Source organism: Arachis ipaensis, chromosome B08 (genome assembly GCF_000816755.2).
Source record: "Arachis ipaensis cultivar K30076 chromosome B08, Araip1.1, whole genome shotgun sequence".
Taxonomy (NCBI): Eukaryota; Viridiplantae; Streptophyta; class Magnoliopsida; order Fabales; family Fabaceae; genus Arachis; species Arachis ipaensis.
This window is the reverse complement of record NC_029792.2, coordinates 16,601,814-16,609,344: the sequence shown is the minus strand read 5'-3', so window position 1 is coordinate 16,609,344 and position 7,531 is coordinate 16,601,814.

Sequence of the window (7,531 nt, the reverse complement as noted above, 5' to 3'; positions counted from 1 at the left end):
AGTTGGTATGTTAATATATAATGGTATTTAAGTGTGTTTAATCGTATTTAAAAAGTTTTTATTTTTTATTAATATACAGTTAGATACAAAAAATATACATAAAACGAATATCAATGAATGTCGCATTCGAAATATATTCAATACGCAAACACAATTAATCAACAAAATGTTTGTGCTTCCTAGAATATAATTTTATTAATTTGGGTGTGTAATCCTTAAATGCATCCTTTAGTAACTATTTAAGTTGATCCAGGAATTATCTCAAACATTAATATTAGAAATTCGAATTTTAACTCCATTGGTTAGCGGCAAATTAAAACAAATAATGAAGCGAAGCGAAGCCAATTTCAAACTCTTCACTAATTACCCTTGTCCTAATAATTGGTTGAGAACAACAACTTGAACTTGATAATCAACAAACTGATGAGGAGGGATTCATGCATGCACTGGTGTTATTACATTCATTTAGACATTTACATACATGTTTCTTGAAAGTGATGACAAAGCTTTAATTTATTCCCTAAATTTGGCCGATCCTGTTTGTTAATTCTACCCATATTCTCTGCCATTATTAATATTGTATCTTTTTTATTTTTATATTATTATATGCTTACTCACCCACCAAGAATGGAATTATTATTATTGCTCATCAGTTTTTTGGAATAAAAGTCCCTTCACCAATCACACTCTTTTCTGAAGAAACCAACTATGATTTCCACTTCCCTATTAGCTTCCAATACACAGCCGCATATCTATATCAACTATATTTGTCTGCTTCGGAAAAGTGGCATCGTCAAAGCTAAGGACCGTTGTTTTTGAGTATGTTTTTTAGCTTAATTTATCTATATTATTATATTTTCATCAATAATTAATGACAGAATTTAGTTTATGTGTATATGTAGCTTTGTCACATATGTTAGAATCAAATGATCTTAACTCAATTTAAAAAATATTACAAGAAGTAAATGACACGGGTCGCATCCAAACCATAGTAAAGGTGTTTAAGGTGCGCGAGTTAGCCTACCTGAATTAACATGACTGATACATATTCAAAAAGATAATTGAGACATTCTAAAACAAAATGACAAAATAGAAATTTTATATTTTTCAGAGGATTCCATTATTAAAGCATGTGCAAAGAAATTCAATGAGAACTTTAAGAATTTGGCAGCACTCGCACATAAGGAGTTACATAAAGCACATACTAACTAAAGGAAAAAGGACAAGATTCATTAGGTTACGTCAGACAGCAAAAAATCTAATAATAACTTTTAAATTCAATGGAAAGCATAAAATTATTATTTAATTTTTGAAATTATTAGACCTATGTTAGTTTGTTTTGTTGTTAGAATTTGTTAGAAGATTTGATTTAGTTCTGATTTGTTTAGTAGTATTTAGGTTTAAATTTAAATCAAATTTGATCTAATCCAATAAGATAAAATTTGATTTAATTTAGTTATTATATCTTAAGATTTAATTTTAGTTATCTTATCTTTAATTTTAGAGTCATATCCAAAAAGATTTAGTCTACTTTTAGGCTAACCTGTTAGGAGTCTATTTAAACATTTTTATGAGTCATTTTGAACAACTTTTGATGAATAAAATTTTTCAGTTGCTTTATGCACGTTTTTATTCTATGATCAAGTGAGGTGATCAATGATTTATTTCGCTTGTTGCATGAAGAAGATTGAAAAATTTAACACTAAGATAATTCTGTGTGTTAGTCTCTTTCAATTTTGATCTAGTAGGAAAAACCCTTTCGATGACCTAAATTGCTAAAAATAAATTTCTTAAAAATATAAAAAAATTCTTTATCTATCTTTTTATGTTTCCACGGTATGTTTTTGTGTCGTCTTTTTCTTATTTCTTTATTCCTTTGTTTTAATTTCTTGTCAATGAGTTTGGATTCTATCATCCGAGTTTGATCTAACTTGAGGGGTAAGTAATTGGCTTTCTCCCCACTACTTCAATTATAATTACAAGGGCAATAATCAATATATCATGGTGTAACTTTTTATATAGTAAATAAAGTAATTATTCACTGTAGTCAGATAGGATGACTTCTACGTATAATCAAGTCATCATCTTTTTCTATAAATATTTTAATATTTTGAGTATTTTTTAATTTATTTTATATTTATTTTATTTAAACTCTTGCTAACTTAAACTTTAAAGACCCTTATAGATACCTCCACTCGCTATTCGATACCGTCGGCTTTTACTGCTGTCATTGACCTCTTTTTCAAAAGTTCAATTTACATGATTTTTGGTTCAAGATACGCCTTGAAACATATACTATATAATTTGGATGTGTTTGGAAAATTCGTTGAAAGAAAAGAAGCACGTTTAAATTTTTTGAAAGTTTCAACTTTTGGTTTGACAAATTTTTTTTTTCTTGAACACAGAAGTAATTTTGCTGCCAAAACCACGTTTACAAGAAGCAACTATTTTTAGCTTCTGCGTTTTTTAATGGGCTTTTGGCCATAGATACTAACCATTTATTTACCTTTTACTAACTTTATCCTTTATATATGTTATTGTATTATTTATAAAATTCTTGTTATTTCTATTTATATGAGCTCTATTTTTTTGTTATTTATTATTTTTTTCAACTATTTGTTTGACATTATACACTTTTATAATTGTGATTTTTGTGTATCCGCCGCCGCTCTGCTCCTCGGGAAAAGGGGGAAGGGAATGCGAAGGGAGAAGAGGGGGAGGGGGGTTTCGGGAAGAAGAGGGAGAATGGAAAGGGTCCTCGCCGCCGCCACCGGTCTTCACGGACGCCGCCGATCTTCGCTGCCGTCGTCACCGCTGCACCGCCGCCCTGCCACCTGTGATCCGCCACTGTTTCTTCTTCTCTGAACTGGATTTTTGTTGTAGAATTTCTGAATTTTTTGTGAATTGTTGCTGAGTTTTGATTATTGCTCATTGCTGAATTTTGATTATTGCTTATTGCTGAGTTTTGCTGAGTTTTAATTATTGTTGTTGAATTTGTTGATTATTGTTGCTGAATTTTGATTATTGTTGATTATTGTTGCTGAGTTATTGTTGATTCTTTGGTGGTGGGTTCTGGGGGAGGGGATTACAGGAGTGGGGTGAGGGGGTTACGGGAGAGTGAGGAGAGCGGGCTGAAGGGAGTGGGCTGAGGGGGTGAGGGAGGGAAGGGAGTCGGGAGTGGGGTGATGGGTGAGGGATGTTACAATTTTAGTAAATAAATATTAATTTTATTATAAAATTAACTAATAAGATCTATTTAAATATCTAAATTAAAATAATAAGATAATATAAAAAAATTTTTAAGTTGATGTCCATTTTAGTAATTTTTTATTTAAAAATGATTTTAAATGGTATAAACCAAACAACATTTATTTTATTATAATTCATTTTGATACAAAAATTACCAAACATAAATTACTTTAACACAAATTTATTTTTGATCAAAATCAAGTTTACAAAATTAATTTTATGCAAACTTCTATTTACAAACTGTAATCCAAATACACATAAAACTATAAAATACCTTTCAATTTATAATAAGATGGTATATGGATTGTTTTAACAATATTCACGATAATGGAATTTGAATACATAATACTAAAACTTCTTACTGCTAAATCATTCAATCTTAGTGATCTTGTATAATTAACAAAAGTCAACACTTACAAAAGAATAACGTAATATTATTAGTATTTAAATATTTTTCCCAACAATTCTCTAAAATAAAATAAACAAATAAAAGGATATTTCTGTCAATAATGTTTATTAAGGTCACTCCTAATGGTTCTGAATGGCTACACCATTATAACTTATAAGGTTGATAATATTCTTTTTCTGTATATTAAATTAGATTATAAACACCGTACCCATCTTTTAACGTGGGACAATAATATTAATCAATTAATAAGTGTGGAAATTTTTTGTCGTTCACAAACCTGTCTAAATCTTTGTTATCCTAATCAATCCCGACACCCACAAAAATAAAACTTTTTGGTATTATTAGCATGTTTTTCTTCTTATTATTTAAATCCAGCATATAAAAAATTTTTGAATTTGACTCGTGTATAGTCCTTTGTTACCATCTCTCTCTTCTCATTGACTTAGTTGAAAATTCTTTAATTTGAAAAAATGTGTGCGGAGTATTATTCTACCATATAAAATAAAAATATAAAAAAGGAGGATGCCTAAGGTAGCTAGGTAAGGATGATGGGCATATATGATATGATTATGAGTGCGATGACGATAAGGAAGAGAAAATATAAAAAGAATTTGACTTGCATCAGGGCAAGTTAGTGGCCTCTGTGTCTCGTCACCTAAAATATGATGAGTTGTTATTTTCTTTATAATATCGATGGTTGCCAAATTCTTAAATGGTTACGGAATGACCATAATCATTCAATAGTAAATAGGCTACCCGATATTATTTTCAAAAGTAAAATATTATTATTTTTTCCTCAAATATTTGGAAAGATATTTTTTAGAATAATGATCTGGGGCCTCAATGAAGTAGGAGAATGAAAGAATCCATAAGCAATTTTGTATCCTGACCCAACTTCATATATACCAGATTTTGTCCAGCACCAATTAACTTCATCTTCCTCCTCTGTTGGTTTGATTGAAAAAATTTTATTGCATATATCAACTGAAAAAATCGACTCAATCAGATTTCTATTCCAGTTTTTATCAGGATTTAGTAACGCACTAACGTAATACACTTGCAGATTTGGCGGGATTGTGAGTGCATTTTGAGGGACATTAAGGGAAACTGGTGGTGGGAGCCAGGGGTCATGGAAGATGCGAACATTAGTGCCGGAGCTTATTTTCCATAACAAGCCTTTCTCGATCACCTTGCGCCCTTCAAGAACACTTCTCCAACCCCACGACGGTACGCTTCCTATCTCTGCATGTAGGAAATCTGTATATCTGAAATATTTAGCTTTGAGCATTCTTGATATAGTAGAATTAGGGTATTTCATTAGACGCCAACATTGCTTGCCCAATAAAGCCAAATTTTGCGCCCTTAGATCCTTGATCCCCAGCCCTCCATCTTTCTTTGGTCTTGTCATTGTGTCCCATTTAATCCAAACCATTCTTCGTTCTGTGCCTTTTTGACCCCACCAAAATTGCGAGAGCATGCTATGAATCTCAGTTAACAGCGTGTCTGGGAGCTTGAAACAAGAGAGTGTATAAATAGGAATCGCCTCCCCCACCGCTCTCAATAGCGTGTGCCTGCCACCTGATGACAATAGACTTCTTTTCCAATCCATAATCCTCTTCTGAACTTTATCCTTGATAGCTCCAAAGGTTGCTTTCTTTGATTTTTGAACTATAGAGGGCAGTCCCAAGTATTTGTCTTGTGCTCTAATATGTTCAATATTTAGTGTCTGAGCAACTGCTAGTCTTGTGTTTTGAGGTGTGTTGTGACTGAAAAAGATAGCCGACTTATTCAAATTGACTTTTTTCCCACTGAAACCTTCATAGGTCTCTAGCAATTCTAGAATGCTTTGGCTTGTATTAGGTGCGATCTTGCAAAAAAGGATTGAATCATCAGCAAACAAAAGGTGATTAACTGTTTGGCATCTCCGATTAACTTGAACTCCTTGAATTAATCTGTTTTGCTCTGCCTTGTGTAGCAAGAAGGAAAGTCCTTCTGCACAGAAAAGAAAGAGATATGGAGATAGGGGGTCACCCTGTCGGATGCCCCTATTTGGCCTAAAATAGCCAAAAGGTTGACCTTCCACAACAACAGAGTAAGAAACAGTCGTTACCAATTTCTTAGTCCAGTTAATCCATTTAGCATCAAACCCCAGCTTATCCATAATATACCATAAAAAATGTCATTCAACCCTATCATAAACCTTGCTCATGTCTAGTTTAATAGCCATCTCATGCTCTGCCCCACTTCTCTTATTTTTTAAATAGTGCATACATTCGTGGGCAATTAGAATATTATCTGAAATGAGTCTTCTTTTGAGAAACGCACTCTGATTTGGACTTATAATTTTATTCATAATACCTTGTAATCGGTGCACCATAACTTTAGAAATAATTTTATACATAACTGAAGACAAACTGATCGGTCGTACCTGAGTCATGTCACTGGCATCTGGCACCTTTGGAATCAAACAAATTTGAGTATGATTGAAGCTTTTTAAAATTTTGCCACTGTGAAAGAAACTTCTCACTGCCTTAAAAACGTCACCTCCAACTATATCCCAGAAAAAGTGAAAAAACTTAGCTGTAAACCCGTCATCACCAGGAGCACTCTGAGCATGAACACTAAATGTAGCTCTTTTGACCTCATCCATAGTTACTGGCCTTTGGAGCCTACGGTTCATGGAAGCTGTAACATTAGGCTCCAAATCCTCTAAGTATGGATTCAGATAAGCCAAACAAGAAGTAAAAATATTGCAAAAGTAGTCCTCAGCTACCTTTGCAATATCCTCCGGTTTCGATGCAATCTCATTGTCCCTCCCCACTAATCTCCAAATTCTGTTCCTTCGCATCCTTGATTGAAATTTCTGGTGAAAGAATCTAGTGTTCTGATCTCCTTCTTTTAGCCACTTGATTCTATATTTTTCTCGCCAATAGCTCTCTTCTTTCAAATATGCCAGCTCCAACTTCTCCTCCAAACTGGTAACCTCCTCTCCCCCATTGATTTCAGCCACCCGCAACTCCTCTAGTTTAGCTTGAAGGTCCTCAATTTCTTTTCATTGACATCCCTGCAAATTCTTCCAATAAGCAGTTTAAGACCGGTTTTTTCTTACGTTGAGTGGCCTTATTCTGGTTTCGGGTTGAGTTGTTGAATGTTCTTTCTCCTTCAGAGTAGATTCGCGTTCCCACTTGGCTGGCTTTAACCCATTCGCCAATGTCATCCTCTTTTACCATATCACTCTCTGTGTCCTTCAGCAGATCATGGCAGTTTTTCACCTCGTGCCCCAATTTTGCGCAATAGATACAGAACTTTCCAAGTCTCTCATAGCGCAGTGCCACTTCTACCTCCTTTTTATTAGGTCCTGCCACTATTAACTAATCTCTCACTTGCCTGGCAGCATCAATATTGGTTTTGGCTTTCACAATCCTAGTTTCTCTGCCTCGCATCTGAAATTTACCTACCTACAACATTGTGCCCAGATTCTCTCCCAATTTACGTCCAACTTCGAGGGTTTTAAACGATTCTGGCAAACCCCAAAATTGAACCCAAACTGAAAAATTGGAAATAATCTCTTCATCACAGTTCTGATCTTCCTTCCATCTCTTGACATGGAGCACATAATCTTTGAATAGCTATGGAGAACCACGTTCAACACGCAAGACATCCACTTCTTTATTAAAAAAGAATTGGAAGGAATTATCCCCTTTTTCACTCACGCTAAATCCTTCCGGGTTTTCCCATATAGCCTTTAAAGCATTCCCCATGGTTCCAATTGAGAAGGTTTTAGAAGCAAAGAGTCTGCCATAAAGACTATTGGAGCAAGCGTTAATACCTTCTGATATGTCTGCCTCTTCCAGTAGAATCACATTCCTACCT